Consider the following 17,076-nt stretch of genomic DNA (forward strand, 5'->3'; position numbering starts at 1 on the left):
TTAATTGCATAATCATTATCAGTATCAACATTGTCATTAGGGCAACCAACTTGAATTTACAATCAAAGCTTCAAATTTAACAGTTTTATTGGCCAACACTTTTTCCTATTAAAACATTAATTAGTATTACTGTCTCTGTAAGGCCATAAAAATGGCTGAAGTTTGCATCTAGTAAACTAGGGATAAAGATGAGTTTTACTATAGCTAAAGGACAAACTGTTCTTTCAGTAATCTGCCACATATGTGGAGAGATACAAAAGCCTCAACAGAAGAAATGTATTTCTATATAAAAATTATCTATAAAATCTAAATGATTGAAACAACAAATCTTATCCTTCCAACGCTATTAACATTCAGCTGAGATGATTAGAAGTGCTTACTACAAACTACTTCTTTTGCTTAAAAAAAAAATGATGGAGATACAAATTCATCCCTTTCTTCTAATTACTGGACAGAGTCATGATTTGATAAATAAATATTCCCTATAAGCCTAATGAATAGGCCATAGATGATTAGCAAATTCATTCCATGTGTCATCTATCAGATGCCGTTCTGATTTAGAATTGCTGAAACGTAAGGACACAGACTGTGCAAAGGAGAGAAAAACAGGCAAGGCAATTTTGTAACAGTTTTTTGGAAAAAAAAAATAATGTGAGAACGAACTGTTTACAAGTGTTGCCAGTACACGCTTGAGCAGAATGAACTGGTAATACTTTACCTTAAGAAGCAAACTTTTAATTTGGCCCTTTACCATTCTCTCTCCTGCATGCTGGCCCAAAGGCATAATAAATGCTAAAGTACTGCAATGTAACGTACCAGCATTATTGCATTTTGAGATTTCTGTTCTCAGCTCCTCTTGAGCTCTGTGATACAGGAAAAAGCAAGTCAGATTTCTAACTGGGGCTCACCCATTTTTTTAAACAAACTAGAATTACAGAGCAAAAGTATTATAAAAATGCTAAATTCTTAACTTCTAATTGTTTTACCACTAGAATATGAAACTACTCTTCAACTGAGTTATGATTCTATTCGTTGGCCACAACCACTGGGCACTTTAACGTAATGCAAACATATTGTTCTTTTTTTTTTTTTTCTTTTTTAAAGATTTTATTTATTTATTTGACAGAGAGAGAGAGAGAGATCACAAGTACAGCGGGGAAGCAGGCTCCCTGTTGACCCAAAGGCAGAGGCTGAAACCACTGAGCCACCCAGGCACCCCAAATATGCTGTTCTTTATAACATAATTAAGGTGGAAAGGTTGAACAAATTGAGGGGGAAAAAGTCTCAATTTACTTTATTTTTATTTGAATTTACTATTAATTTCATTAGCATGATGCTTGTGTTTGTGTCATAAAATCCGGTGAAATCTTAGGAATTTATAAGGCAAAATTCCTCTTTATGCTGGTTCATCGACAGTTGGGGATGTCCTTTGCACTCATTCAAATGTTACTCCTGCTTTAAGATATAGCTCAGATACCACTAACCTCACTTCCCCTAGGACATGCCCCCACACATACCCTATTTGTCCAACGTAATGTTTCCCTCTCTCGACTATGAGGCCCTGAGAGTCACTGACCATCTCTCCACATTTTCCCTAACAACCTACATAAGGTTCCTGGTGCATAAAATGTTCTCAGTTGATTCTGGCTCGAGGTGTCAATGATTACACACACTTCGATACTCTCAATGCGGTGGTGAAAATGCCGCTAATTGTGATCTAAAGTTAAAGGTTAAAGTTTAAAAAAAATTTTTTTTCCACTTTTAGTGAAATGAAACTCTTAGCATTTTCACTTCCAGATGTACTGACATTACATAAATGATGTCGAAACTATTTTAGACAAGAGCCACGCTGCACATTTTCCTGTCTGAGAATTAGTCTGAAAAATACCACACTACACGGGGCGGGGGTTGGGGAGGGCGCTCTGGTGTCCTCGTGACCAACGCTCAGTTGGGTATTGATTCCACGCACTCATGTAATGGAAATCGAGAGTCAGGCTCCCCCTCTGCACACCAGCTTGTCACACCTTCCTCTGTTCAGCTTCTGAAGACGGAGCTGACGATTCCCTGGGGACAGCTGCCCTCCCCTCCTGGACCTGCTGCCCCTCCAGCGCGATGCGTCTCAGCAGTGGAGAACTTCGGGACCCAAGACCAGCCCTGGCGTGCATTTTCCACTTTGGTTGTAATTCCTACTCCCACGTGGACCAATTTCTCGCAGATCTGCTGTTAATTCTGCAAGACTGAACCTTTGAGCCGGTGACACTTTGCCTGGCTGCGTAACAGATTACATCATCGCACACATGCCAAATCCCCCCTCACTCAAAAGGCCATATTTTGTTCGGGAAAGAACAGTGGGCAGCAAAAGAGCAAGTTTCTCGTAATAACCCAGCCACGCCAACTGTCCACATTTGGAACCATTTGTCACTGTTGAGGCAATAAATATGGATTTTCCAAAAGGTCACCAAGCCTTACCTGCTGGGTCCTCTTTCCTCCATCCCCCAAGATTTTCGGGGTGTTCACAGGAAGGAAGGAAGTGGGGGTTTCTGTGTGTTGTCTTCTAGCTCATTCCACTTAGTGGTTACTGTCAGCCTCGCTTTATACCCCACGCCACCCAAACGACCCTGGGGATTTCACTGTCGGACTAGACCTTCCCAACCACGCCTGTGTGATATCAAGACCCCGGGGACTCTACTAAGAAATGGGTAGAACGTGAAAGTAACAAGAAAAAATTCTGACTTGTGTTATACGTTATCACCTTAAAAATATTTGTATTTTTAACATGTATTTGCCCACATGGTAACAACAGTTAATACTACTCTATAATATATAAGGATATGGCTAAGAAAGGTAAACCCTGACATCTCTTCACAGGTAAAAAAGAAAAACAAAAAACAATTTTTTTCTTTTTATTTTTTGTATCTATATGAGATGTTAGCTGTTAACTAAACTTATCATGGTGATCATGTCACGGTATATGTTAAGTCAAACCGTTACACAGCACTAGGACCCTAAACTTAGACCACTGCCATATGTCAATTCTATCTCATAAAAATGGGGAAAAACTTTCAATCCAAAAAATATATATTTGTATTATGCACAATTTGAAACTTCCATGAGAATACAAGCCATGTGTATATAATCTACAAAATGTAACAACAGAATGTTCATGAATCTACCATCCTATTCAAGACATTGCTGGCAGTGCTGCATACCCCTATTTGCAATTTCCTTAAGCCCTTCACCAAAGGTAACCACAACACTGAATTTTATATGTATCATGCCCTAAAATACACAATTTAATTTTGTGCTTTATAAACCATTCTCTCCTATTACATGGAGTCTTCTGGGCCTCAGTATTTTTTCACACCATGCTGTTTCTAGTATTTAACTATGGTGTTGCAAATAACCTGTGCTCTATTCATTTTTATGGCTGTATAATACTCCCTTGTGCCAGTTTTTCAACACTCTACTTCTGATAGATTTAAGACACTTTCAGTTTCTAGTGTTATTTTTAATTTTCCCCCTATTAGAAACAATGTGGTTTCCATTAGAAACAATACAAAGAAGCCAAGTTTCTCTGGGGTGCTGCCTAAGGGTAGACTGGCTGGGTCACAAGGCATGTGAACATGCAGACTTAGCCAACACCGCTGAGCTGTTTTCCAAAATGGCTATGCTAATCTGTGGTCCTAACAGCAGTGTATACCACCAGTCTTTAAATCATATTAAAATCAAGAAGAAGGGGACGCCTGAGTGGCTCAGTGGGTTGAGCCTCTACCTTCGGCTCAGGTCATGATCCCAGGGGCCTGGGATCGAGTCCCGCATGGGGCTCTCTGCTCAGCAGGGAGCCTGCTTCTCCTCATCTCTCTCTCTGTCTGTCTCTCTGCCTATTTGTGATCTCTCTCTCTGTCAAATAAATAAATAAAATCTAGGAAAAAAAATCAAGAAGAAGACCTATTTAATGTAATTTTTAAAAATTTTACTTGGTAGCCCCAACTTATCAATATCCACAAAGAAATAAACATCCTACACCTGTCACGTTGGTGAATTTATAATTTATTCCTCACTAACCATAACAAGGGAGAGCTCCTTCCCAAGATAGGTTTATTTCTTCACCTTCAAATGTGCATTAACTGATAATTTAGAGTGGATGAGAATAAATAATCTGAAAGTTCCTCACGGCCGTATTTCCCAATCATTTAATTCTTAAGCAAGGTGGCTACCAATGGTGTCAAAGAGTGTGAACCTAGAGTACGTTATGTTCCAGAGACCGAAACTGTGTACTGGGAATAGGAAGTCACGTAGGACCCTAAAACACACAACACTACGGCAAATTGAGAGAATTCCTTATTTCCTTCAGTATTAGAGAGAACCAGAACTGATATTCAAGAGATGAAGAGCTTTATTAGCTTTTATTTCACAATGGCAGAATTTTAAAAATTGGATATTGACAGCTGTAGGCATAGAGGGAAAGGTTTCTTCCCTCTCCCCAAAACCAGAATCAGAGCATAAGGCTCCTGACCTTTGATCCTGGCTCAGAGTGTGAATGCCACACTAGTCAGTTCTGGATCTTTCCCTGTCCAGTAGCAACAGACTGGGCTGAGGCCCCGTGGAGAGTTAGCAAATAAAGGGCATAAGGAGAAGCAAAGACAATGAACAGAACCTCTTTTTACTGAAACAGTAACAAGGGACAGCACAAGTGCACAGCAGACAGGGAGGTGAATCACAGAGGAGCTAGTCTACTTTCTGTAACTTACATGAACCGAGGTGTGTGAAACATAGCTTTTGGCCAATATTGTTGTCAACAGTTTTGACTTTCTTCCCCACAGCATCCGTTATGGGTCATAACCACTATCTGAATTTTAAATTATCCTGACCATGTTTCTGCATTCTTTCTCTGCTCTGGTCTCTTTCTTACTGGTTAACCCCAATAAGCAAAGAAATGTGTAAGAGGCAGACAGCAAGGGGACCAGGGCGGGAGGCGGGGCGGGGGGGGGGGTGGAGGAGGAAAAATCAAAGGCTTCAACTATAGGATGCATGTCTCTGAAACACTGTATGTGATAAAAAGTCAAACAACCAACCAGTGTTATCAAGGACTGTTAAGTGTGTGTGTGTGTGTGTGTGTTTTCTTTCTGGCATCTACAGTGAAGTCTTCTGTTTCTTATTATATTCTCTCACTGTTTTAATTAAGTAGGGCCAAGGGGCCTTATACTAATCACACTGGTAGTGCCTTTACTTTTTAGGCCAGTAAGCTGGAACCTAGCCAGGGAGTATAAAAAAGAGTGAGCCTTTCCTTCCTGGTCAAGAAAGCCCTCCGACTCCCACTTACTTTGAAAAGTGTGGTAAACAAAGCAATTCTATTTTGATATTTAGTATCTGGTGCTGGAAGCATTTTTTTTTTTACATTAAAAAAAAAAGTGTCTGGAACCTCAGCTGAAACTCCAGATTGAAACAACTTTCAACCTGGGTAAAAATATTAAAATAAAATTTGCCTTTTTAAAAAATTTTATTTAATATTTTATTTTTAAGTAACCTCTACACCTAGTGTGGGGCTCGAACTCAAAACCCCCAGTTCAAACCTCGCATGCTCTACCCACTGAGCCAGTCAGGTGCCCTTCAAATCACATTTTAAAGGAACCCTTTGTAACAGGGTAATGGAAAGATCCTATTCAAACACAATCATCTTCCACAACTACAAAATGTTTGATTTAAAATGACTCTGTATTCCGATTCGCAAGGGTGTCTGGTTTTTATTCCGCGACTAGATTACCTTTTCAGGAGAATTACTGTACTTCGTGGTACGTGCTTAATGAGGGACTAATTAGTCCTCCTCGCATCCCCATAAACTCCTCCGGGAAATGAGGTCAGCGCCCACTTCTATGCCCACAGCAGCAAGTGGAGGTTACCGCAGCGGCACAGAGGAGCCCTTTTCCCAAGGCAGAACCTGTATGAAGACACATCTCCAGCAAGGGCTATGCCCTTCGCTGTCAGGCACAGAGTACCAAAAAAAGGCGAAACATTTATTCTAAGGTCTTGCAAAGGCGCTCTTTCCAGCAAGCCGGACCACCCACCCATCCATTCAGCTCAGCTCCTCCCCTCCCCCCTCCCCCCACCCTTTGCTGCCACGCCCCGCTCCCTGATTGGCTGTCCGGGGGCCGAGGCGCACACCTCCGGGCGTGGGGCGGGGCCGGGCCAGGGGCTCCGCCTCCCTGGCCCGCCCCATCTGCATCCCTGCACCCACGCGGGAGCGCCACCGCTCTGGGACGCGCGCCCGCAGCGGCTGCGTGGCAGCCCGCCAGGGGCTTCAGCTCCTACTCCTTTCTACAAGAGGCATGGTGAGCAAATTAGAGGTTATGAACACCTCCGGTGGAAGGAGGAAAATTCCTCTGGGCTCTGTAAGGGAACTTCGTCAGCAGCGAAGTGTCTCCAGGGTACAAGACGGATGTGCTCACCCACGCCCCTTAGCCCTGCTGGGCAAGTAGGGACCGCGCCTTCTGCCGGTCACCATGAAGGCAGCAGGGCAGGAAAGTGTTTCTTTGGGAGGAATGTCTCCCGCAGCTCTCTGATGAACACCATAAAGCTCCCTTCAGTGGAAGGGGAAGCATAGACCTCAGTGCAGGGCTGCCAAATCCTACACTTAGGAGAGAAGGCTGCAAGTCAGGTATCTGCGCTCCCGACACCGTTCAAGTGTTATTAGGAAACCAGGAAAGCACACATCCCTGGCCAGCAGAGCAAAGAGAAGCCACCGAGTTCTCCACACTGCTGGAAACAGAAGCGAGCCGTCTAAGATTCAGGAAAAGAAAGAAAGCGCGTCCAGAATGATGCTTTGATGCACATGACAGAGCTTGTCACAACCGGCTGCCAGGTTGGTACTGTGGAAGGCCACAGCCCTCCAACAACTCAGGGATACCTGAAACTCTATAATTAGAATCTTTCCTTTGGCTTAAGGATTCTCTCTTTAAATGTAGGAATAATATGCTACCTTGAAAGTGGAATATCAAAGAAATAAGAAAGAAAGAAAGAAAGAAAGAAAGAAAGAAAGAAAGAAAGAAAAAGAAAGAAAGAAAGAACTACACACATATATGGAAAGAGAACAGATTTTGAATCAAAGCTAAGTAGTTATCTTAGTTTTACTGTAACTTTGGGGAAGTTATGTATTAGCTTGACTCTCAAGTTCATCAGCTGTGAAAAAGAGACAAACACCTGCCTCAGAAAGTTGGTGCAAAGATAAAGTTCAATTATGTATATAAAAGTATGCGGCCCAAACCACACGCAGAGCAGACATTCAGAAACTGGTTTTTTTTTTCCTTTCCAGGAGGTCAGAGCAAGGGAGTAAGTCAGGACAATACGAGGACGCTGGCTTCCAGATGTGGAAATGATGTGAACGGGTCAGCAAAGATGGGGACGGGGCAGCCGGAGAGCAAGAGACCTGGGGCCAGACAAAGAGTCTGCTTCCCAAATGTGAAGTCAGCTTTGCTCCAGGGCCTGTGGTGGTTGCAAGCGGACATGTATTTGCAATGCTGGCTGGCTGGAAAGAACATGAACTTAGAAACCAGCCTCCACCAAAGAGCCACGCCTCACCCTTCTCAAGGCTCTCCTTGCTTGGTGTCCAGCTGGGGTGATGAGGTGTTGTGTACTACAGCATCACCTGCACGGGCGTGGAATCAGGTGAAACCCTGACCAGATGCCACGTGGGCCAGCAGAAGATATGAAGTGCAGTTTCCAACTTGTTGAAGCCCAGCAATGGCAACCAGATTCCACCAACCAACAGGCCAGGTGAGCAGGGCTGGAGACCTCCTTCCTGACTTACCAAGGACTGGTGCCACACCAAACTGCATCGCCATGGTTTTCTTTTCCTGTGTGTCCGCAACCTCATGCTCACGGAGCATCCCTTATCTCACACTGAAGAGCCAGCTTTCATGGGCTTCCAAAAGCACAACTAAGCAATTTCACAATCGCTCAGGTGAATGAACCACACAGGGCTAAAAATGATAGGAGGGGAGGGCTCTAGAGCTGGCTGACACAGAAATATATTTTTATGAGGAGAAGACCTTTGAGATCCAGAAGGCCACTATGCAGAAGACAAACCCTCCAAAAATTCCCTTCTGTAATTGCTGCCCATAAAAAACAAGATTAGCCTGAATAACAAAAAGGGAAGAGGTATTTTTAGTAATAAACAGTAACAGCCAACACAAGTAACAGTGACATTGTTTAGAAACGTTAATAGGTCAAGACTCCAGCCCTTCTACTCCCCCAAAAGGCCCACCTAGAGCCCCATGGGGTGTGCACAGCACACTTTGGAGGTCACAGATCCGACAGCGTTTACTGCTGCTGGGTTACTGGGGTGACTTAAGCAGGTTAGACTTTACAAAATTTCAAAAGGCAAAAGGGGAAACAATAATAGAACAGTACACAGAAAACTTGTAAGTGGTTTATTGTGCTTTTTTCCCCCTTAGACAACTGCCGTGAAAGATGGGCCATTAGTTTCTATCTAATAATCAAGATGAATAATCTTGGAATCCTCCATTCTGTGTATTATCTGTAATAAATGTTTTGAATTCCAGTTGACCTTTCCCTAACCCCCTGGTATACTTTTGGGCTTTTCATCCTACGTTCTATGATGAGCTGTGTGCACAAAGAATGTGGCACAATTCTAATACTAGTCTGAGCAAAACCATAATGGAAGGTAAATAAAAGCTTCCCAAAGCCAAGGGAAATGATTTTGGAGTCCACACATCGCTGATTATATTCCATCAGTACAGATAATTAAAAGTTGACTATATAATAATATTAAACAGCAGGCACAACTTTTTGAAAATTTCTCCCCAGTATTAGCAATGCAAAAACACCAACTTGAATGTTCAATGCTAATCAAATTCATCTCTTCTTAAGAGCAGTGTATAATAAATGGGTAGCCTAAAAGGAATGCTTTGAACAGAATGTTTCACTATTGTCTGATTATTCTAAATTTAAAACTCCAACAAAGGAAAGGATTATTCTTCTCAGAGGTTCAAGATTCACGAGGATTTGGTAATGAAATTCCTTTAGGAGAGCAAATAAAAAAATTGCTATCTACAAGCTGCCAGCGTTTTATGTCTGTCGTGTTTTTAAATCAAAGTCACCATTCATTCAACAACAAATGTTTGTTTGAATAAATGAATGAAAGAAGAGGGCTTCCAAATACTTTACAAGTGTAATCACCTATAAGTTATGAATCAGACAGCCACTTTAATCATCCCCAAGTGCACAGGCTGAGACAAGTTAAATGTCAGCTCTCACCAAGCAGGCCAAAGCCAGACCTGGAAACTGAAGCCACGTCCTTTGATTCTTAGAAAATGACCCAGCTGTTAGAGCCTGTTGCTTAGCTGCCTCCCTGCAAACTCTCAATTCAATTTGGAATGCATGTTATCTAGGCCAGGTGAGGTAAGATTAAGGAAGCATAACAAAGCCGGGCTTGTTTCTGAAATTACACAGGTAGTCCAAAAGGAAAAAAAAAAAAAAGAAAAAGAAAAGAAAAAAGAAAAGGAAGAACGAAAAAAGAAAAACCCCCATCAAAAGGCTAAAACCGAACACGAAATTCCTAATATTAATGTCTTCACTCTAATGAGACACGGAGAGCAAACTGCTCCATGCCAGCATTGATTTTATACCAAGAGGAAGGGAAAAAAAATGTGCCTGCAGGATACTGGATGAGCCGTGGAGTTCCAAGGTTCCCCAGGGGGCTTCGAATGTATTCTTCCAGCAGCACAGCTAACACCCATCTTTTTCCATTCTGACCTTCTAACAGGATGCGGTGAAGAGCCAGCCAGACACTTAAAATCTATTTGTTTCAATAACTCAAGAGGAGAAATACAACGAGATTTTGTCCAAGTGGAATCTATTTTGCAAGGAGAAAATTCTCATGCATTTCAGAGTGAGGGTTCTCAACTAATCCATAAATCTTAAAAGTTTTCAAAACCCACGCCAGGGGAATTCAAGGAATGAATATTACCCCCACACTAAACTGTCCTTTGTGAGCGAAGCAGAAGCCAAGGAACTGGCCTAACATCTATTTTTCTGATCCCAGGGGAAGGTGAAGCAGAGCTGTGCTAACCCAGATTGTAAAGTAGGTGAAGTTTGTCTACAGGATTCTTCCCCACTGGTCCCCCACGGTGCCTCCCCTTCAAGCCCCAGGGGTTTCTGCTCTGTAACTCTTCCCCCTCTTAACCTGTCAATATTAACACCAGTGAAACACATTGTTTCACTATGAATATACTCTGGTCAGTGTTCTGCCCTCCGGAAAAAAAATACTTGTCCTTTAAAACTTTTGATTTCTTTTTTTTAACCAAAGAATCGAAAGCTTTGCTTTCCTTTAAACGCCAGCATAGGCCAGCCGCCAGCATTCTGAATCAGGAGATAAGTTACAGTAACTCTCTCATTGTAAAAAGCTGATTTTGCTTCACTTTTAAGGCCCACCGTAATGACGGAAAAACGTCGAAATCCCAGGCTGGGGTCATTCTCTGCTAAGACGATGGGCAAACTTAGGACCATGGGAGCCTCAGGAATGTGTTCGTGAAGTAGGAATTATTATGATACCATGTAATATGATATGCTCATGAGGAGATCATGAATATAAAGTGCCTGGCAGAGTGCTATCTTGAAGACTATACATTACCCTCAGAAAGAACGCCGGGGTTTCCCCGGTGGAGGTGGGTGCAGCCCCTGGGGCTGATTCCTCCCCATCTAAGGCCATCTGTCCACAATCACTGGGAACTGGAAAGGACCTGGTTCTGACCAGCTTTGGAGCTTGTGCGCCTGGAGCCAGGCGCCCCCTAAAGGCAGGTCGGGGGCTAGTCCTTCTCTCAGATGCCATTCTTTTTTGGGGCTCTCTTCCTGCCTGAGGTCACCTACACCCTTCTCTGTGCCTCTCCTCTCAGCCCCCCACCAGGCCGTGGAAGCCAGGATTCTAGGGATATAGCACCAGTCCCCAGGGCGCCCCCTCCTCTTCCTAGTCCTCCATCCGGTAGCAATTTTCGGGGGAGGGTGCCTCCAACAGCCCCACAATTGAGGTTAGTCAGCCTTGAGCCCCCGGCAGCCGGAGCATAATTTATTTAAAACAAATTTCACAGGGAAAGGCAAGTTTTGAGATGTGCACGTGACCTGGCAGGAAGAGAGGCCCCACCCCACCATAAATGCGGTGAGCTCACCAAAGCGCCAGGCTTGACTCAGGCTTTGTGGGGATCTGAGTGGAGTTGCACAGATCAAATATAAACACTGTGGCAGAGGTTTAGAGAGGCAGGAGAGGGCATGATCACAAGAGCAGAACAGGCGGAAGAAGCAGGTGAGGCTTGAAATGCCAAGCGGGGCAAACAGAATGCCAGGGGAAGGAAGTTATGGGGCAAAGAGGCATCCAGGCTGGAGAAGGGGTACAGGGAGGAGGAGGACCCGCAGGCAAGATTCAGGGCAGAGAGCATGTGGGATGCTTGCAGCCAACACAGCTGTAACGTGAGGGACACAAGCTGAGTCCCCATCAGTCCCTGGGTCTGCTCCTAGGTTGGCATTAGGAGCCCCAACCTCCCCCCAAAAGAACAGGACCTGGTGGGAAGGGCCATGGAAGCTGAATCCACAAACCGGGGGTCTCCTTGTCTCCTAGGCTAAGACTTTACGAAGGGGAGATCGGGAAAGGCCCAGATCTGAGCAATGGCGAACAGCTGCAAATGCTTTCCAAGAGCCCCTCAATAAAAAGAGACAAAGAATAATGGGATCAAGAAAATGCCTCACACTTAGGTTTTTTGGAAGAGGAAGCTACAGAGAAGCCCAACTATTAGAAGGTTATATGTAAATCATACATACACATGTATATATCAAAATTATGTATCATATCAGAAGAAAGCCCACTCATTATAGACATTAGTCAACAAACCAAGAAGTGAAAAATGACAAAATGTTTTAATTGTGTAAAAGTACTACAAATTATAGTCAGTTATGTGATCTGTTCCCACTAATAGCCAACTACTACGGGGCACAGTATCAGTGAATTGTATCATGAGCTATGTGTTCCATTAACTCACTGTGTATGTTCCATTTTATGACAGTGTTAAATTCAGTTTTAGATGTTCAGGCTTCCTATTTTCCACTGCATATTGACTGCACTAGATCGGACCTTACCCTCACCCTTCCATTTCACTGACGTAGAAACTTGGACAGGGTCCTGCCTTCCCAAAGCCACGGAGAACCAGTTCCGAACGGACCTGTGAATACAGCTCATGATCCCTGCACCGCTGCAAGGCTTATCCTTACAACACTGCGTGCTTAGACAACACTGTGGGGACACAATTCCCCTCCCGCTCCTTCTGTAGGACCATTTGCTCATGAGTCAGGATTATCCAAGAGACATGGGAAACAGGTGTGATCTTTGGGGAAAGGGACAGCTCAGGAGAAGAGATTCTGGAACTCTGGGTTAAGAGACTCTGGGATGACACGACTTTTAGGAGAAACAAAGCCTCTCTTCTGTAAGAAAATCAAGAGTCAGCACAGTGCAGTAGGGAAAAAATGTAGGTTATCAAGTCAGAGACCCCGGGATGAGCCTCAAAGCTTACTAGCTATGTGACCTAGGACAAGTTACAGAAACTTTCCAAGTCTATATTCCCTTAAACATAAAACGGGCACAATGATGATACTTATTCAAATGAGCTATGACAGGAGATGAAATTGTATATTAAGAACACCTTGCACAGTACGTACGCTCAATCAATATTCAGTAATCAATCAAGGCCACTAAGAGAGCCTCGGTGTTAAATACGTGATGGTTACCTGGATGTGAAAGGTGTTTCCAAGGTCAGGTACGTGTTAGTTCATGAGTAACCGTGGAAAGCACGTTCCAATGTGTCAGTGTTATATTCACGTACGATTTCAAAATAGATTGCCTGTCCGTGTCTGGGGTGGGAAATCTAAGGGGGACATGCAGGAGCCAGGTGTGTTTCCATCTGACATGTCAAAACACACAGCAATGTCCCCATCTGCCACAGGTAACACGGTCTATCATTAGGAACCAGCCCTTGCTTTTACATCAGAATGTTTCCCGGGAAACAACAATAGCCTAGGTCCAGGGCATCCCCCCCCCCCCACCATTGTTTCTTTATCTGTAATGATGACTCCTGGCCCATTTTTCACATGCAAAATCTCAAAGACATTGATCAGGGATCCTAAGGTGGTCACCGCCAGGCCTGAACCTCACAACATGTGCTTCCGGGGATCCATGAGCTGGTCTGACGTGCCAAAGAACAGGAAGCAGCTCACTCTATAGACCAAGGCCCCTCAACCCGGGCTGAGGGACCGGTGAAGGATTCCTCGTCTGTTTTCTCATCCTGTCTCCTCCCCATATATAATTTTATCAGTAAATAAGAGATTAAAGTCTCATAGGAAAAAAAAAAGTCAGGAGTTTGTGTCTTAAGCTGTAAGTGGATCTCTAGCCCAAACTGCAATGCACACAGTGACATTTCAGTATGAGCCACTGACCCGGCCTGCAAGCCACAGCACTAAGTCTGGGTCTCTTCCACAGAGCCCCAGCATGCTGCCCTCCCTCTGTTCTAGAACTGTCTGTGACCTGGATGTCCTGGCAGGAAGCAGACCAGCCCCACCTAGGTCTTCTTCCAATCCCCCCCAACTCCACCCCCGCACTCCTCCTTCCCCCACCATCTTCCTCCCTGCCTTGCTGCCCCCGCCCCCAGCAGTCTCTTTTTCTGAGCCGCCTTGATGGATAATAATTGAAGGTGGACCAGTCAAAGGAAAGAAAGGGAAGTGTGCTTTGCCACTCTCTTGTTGCTTCTGACTACATTGTGCTCAGATGTGGAAAGAGCTATTTCTCCACTCTTATTCAAAGACATGGGACACTACTGTTCTTTGTTTCCTTAAAGTATGTGGGCAGTCTTGCTCTCCTTAGTAGGAGAGGTCCTGCGAGGATCCCCGAAGCTTCTGGAGTGAAGCAATCACGTGCTAGGCTGAAAAACCAGAACCCAAACGCTGCCAGGGAAAGTGCAAAGGGTGAAACGGACATCCTTGTGAATCCTAAACACTATCGCAGGCAGAGTGACTGTCTGCCACTTGGGTGTTCTTCTGTGCCTAACTGGACCACACTCAGCTTCACGCTCATGGGGACTACTACAGAGATACAGGTGTAGTTTACTATAAACAAAGACTGTGTGTCTGACAATTTCTGTGTAAGCCTAACTTTTATAAATTACTTTATGTGCTAGGTGTCCTGGGGGAGTTCATTATTTAAGAGAATTTCACAAATGTTTTATAAAATTCACAGTCCTCTCCATCTGTGTTTTCAGAGATGTAGATCTTGAAATATCAGATTTCCTTTTTTTTTTTTAAGATTTTATTTTGGGGGGTGCTTTTGATATTTTTATTTTTATTTATTTTTATTTTTTTTAATTAACATATAATGTATTATTTGCCCCAGAGGTACAGGTCTGTGAATCATCAGGCTTACACATTTCATAGCGTTCACCATAGCACATTCCCTCTCTAGTGTCCATAACCCAGCCACCCTCTCCATGCCCTGCTCTGGCCCGCCAGCAACCCTCAGTTTGTTTCCTGAGAATAAGAGTCTCTTATGTTTAACCTCCCTCTAAGTCATCTCTTCACCCAATATGGGGCTTGAACTCACAACCCCGAGATTGAGAGCTGCACGCTCCACTGATGGGAGCCAGCCAGGTGCCCCTAAATACCAGATTTTCTTCCAGAAGTCTCTCTCCCTGCCCCACTCTCCATCGACCTCAACATCACTAGCCAAAGAATGTAGATACAGGAGGAACTATGCACGAGTTGCTGGAAAACAGAGCAGGGCATGGGACTCCTGGGTGGCTCAGTGGGTTAAGGCCTCTGCCTTCGGCTCAGGTCATGATCCCACGGTCCTGGGATCGAGCCCCGCATCGGGATCTCTGCTCAGGGGGGGAGCCTGCTTCCTCCTCTCTCTCTGCCTGCCTCTCTGCCTACTTGTGATCTCTGTCAAATAAATAAATAAATAAATAATCTTAAAAAAAAAAAAAAAAGAAATAAAAGAAGAGAAAACAGGGCAGGGGTACCAGACACATGCCATCATTTTAAAAACACCTTTGTTTGACAGAACATAGGAAGTGTAGCATAAAGGTCGATCCACAGATGGGACTTTTGATTCTCCTTCTTGAGAAAGGAGTGCAGCACTATCGAGGATAAAACAAGCAGAGATCTTAAGAGAAACGCGTGAGTACCCATCCTAAACGAGAAGAATGAAAGCTGGAGGTCATGGCTGATAGGAGACAAAATACTCCCTGGGATCTGGACCACAGCATTCAGAAGGCATGAGAGTAGAAGGACCTAGAAGAAGCACCACCACACCCAAGGTTACCCTACCAGAGGCGGGAGATCTTGCTGCATAGCAGGGCCCTGATATCAGAGGCATTTAGTCAGCATCACACAGGGTATGTGGAGTGAGAGCAGAGTCAGGGAGAAATCTGGGATCAGGAAACTCTCTCCTTCCGTGGCTTCTTCTGACACATAGCAGAAACCGTGCAAAGAACACCAGCAGAAAGTGCCCATGATTCCAGCTCCCTCCAAGTCTGTGCAGCAGCTGCTGGACCACGGAGGTCATTTTGTCTCAGTCAGTTTCTGACTGAGAGAAGGAATCTTATCTTCTCCAGAAGGTATGGGATCTTTTAGGAACAAGTTTCAGGCTGGGCTAGACTTTTAATCATTCAATGATGAGTAAGCCAAAACGATGCCACATTGGGCCGCGAAAGACTTGTTGATAAAAACAACTTAAAACATCTAAGAAATGAAGGAAAAAGGTAATGTGGAAAAAGATACACTATTGGAAATAGAAATAAGTTTCAAACAAGATGTGATTTTTGCTTGGGACACCCTGGGTGGCTCAGTCAGTTAAGCATCTGCCTTCGGCTCAGGTCATGATCTTAGGGTCCTGGGTTGGAGCCCTGCGTTAGGTTCCTTGCTCAGTGGGGAGTCTGCTTCTCCCTCTGCCCCTGTCCCTGCTCATGCTCTGTGTGTGCGCTTTCTCTCTCTTTCTCTCAAATAAATAAATAAAATCTTAAAAAAAAAAAAAAAAAGAGATGTGATTTTTGCTTGCCAAAAATAGGGGGGTGGGGGTGGGGAGAAAACCCAGACTCTGGAACAAGACGTGAAAGATTAAAGAAAGACACGTGAATGAAACCAAAAAGAAACTGAAATACAAAAAATAATTAGGAATGTTTTCAACTGTCAGTTTTCAAAAGTGTAATTCAAAAGGTAGGTATTGGCCCTACATTAGGGCCCATACCAAGGAAAGACAAGACTCAAAAATCCTATCAGCGATGTGAAAAACAAACTTCAAAAATCATACCCAATGGAGAGCAAAGAGACAAAAAGGTCGATTATCATGGATATTGAAGACAGAAGAGGAAGCCAAGATACAGACACTTCCGGTACCTGGAGTAGTCAGAACAAATATCACAGAAGCGATTCTGAAAGATACCATGTAAGGAAACTTTTCTGACCCGAAGGAATACCTGGTTCCCAAAGGGCGGGGGCGGGGTGGGAATTCACTCTGTACGAGACAACCAAGAAACGAAAACATAGATACATCTGCATAAGCACATACATAAATTAAGGAAAACTGTCTTTTATTTACTTTCCAGGGAAACTTTTGAATTCTGAGGTCAAAATAAGAAGATTGCCAGCATCACATGAGGAAGGGAAAAAATACAGGTACCCAGTCCACTAAGATGCAAGAACAAAATCAGGCTGGTCTTGGACTTCTAGTTGACAACAGAAGAAAGCAAGCAACAAACTGCATAGCTCTGAAGGCAGAGAATGTTGATACGAGAATTCCAACAAGGGGAACGTAGGGGCTCAGTCGGTTAAGCGGTTAACCATCTGCCTTTGGTTCAGGCCATGACCCCAGAGTCCTGGGATGGAGTCCCTCCATGTAGGGAGTCTGCTTCTCCCTCTGCCCCTCCCCCTTGCTCATTCTCTCTCTCTCTCTCTCAAATAAATAAATAAATAAGTCTTCAAAAAAAAAAAAAAAGGATTTTAACAAACCAAGTTTTCTGTTAAGGTATGAGA

General features: G+C 43.9%; 1 protein-coding gene and 1 long non-coding RNA gene across 11 annotated transcripts in view; one reads left to right on the plus strand and one right to left on the minus strand.

Annotated features, from left to right (window-relative positions):
- ATXN1 (ataxin 1) overlaps window positions 1–17,076 on the minus strand; it is a 408,360-nt gene that overhangs the window by 248,939 nt on the left and 142,345 nt on the right. Inside the window, exon 1 of one of the 10 annotated variants that reach the window (XM_059179404.1) lies at window positions 817–835. The exons of the other annotated variants lie outside the window; for them this stretch is intronic. The gene's annotated coding sequence lies outside the window, so the exon portion shown is untranslated. Of the gene's footprint in view, window positions 1–816; window positions 836–17,076 lie in introns of those variants that run through there. 10 annotated transcript variants of the gene reach the window in all.
- LOC131834776 (uncharacterized) lies at window positions 6,244–8,557 on the plus strand. Its single transcript, XR_009354940.1, has 2 exons — window positions 6,244–6,859; window positions 7,310–8,557. It is a non-coding gene; the product is annotated as an uncharacterized LOC131834776 (long non-coding RNA).

The sequence above is a fragment of the Mustela lutreola genome, chromosome 6 (assembly GCF_030435805.1).
Source record: "Mustela lutreola isolate mMusLut2 chromosome 6, mMusLut2.pri, whole genome shotgun sequence".
In the NCBI taxonomy this organism is placed as follows: domain Eukaryota; kingdom Metazoa; phylum Chordata; class Mammalia; order Carnivora; family Mustelidae; genus Mustela; species Mustela lutreola.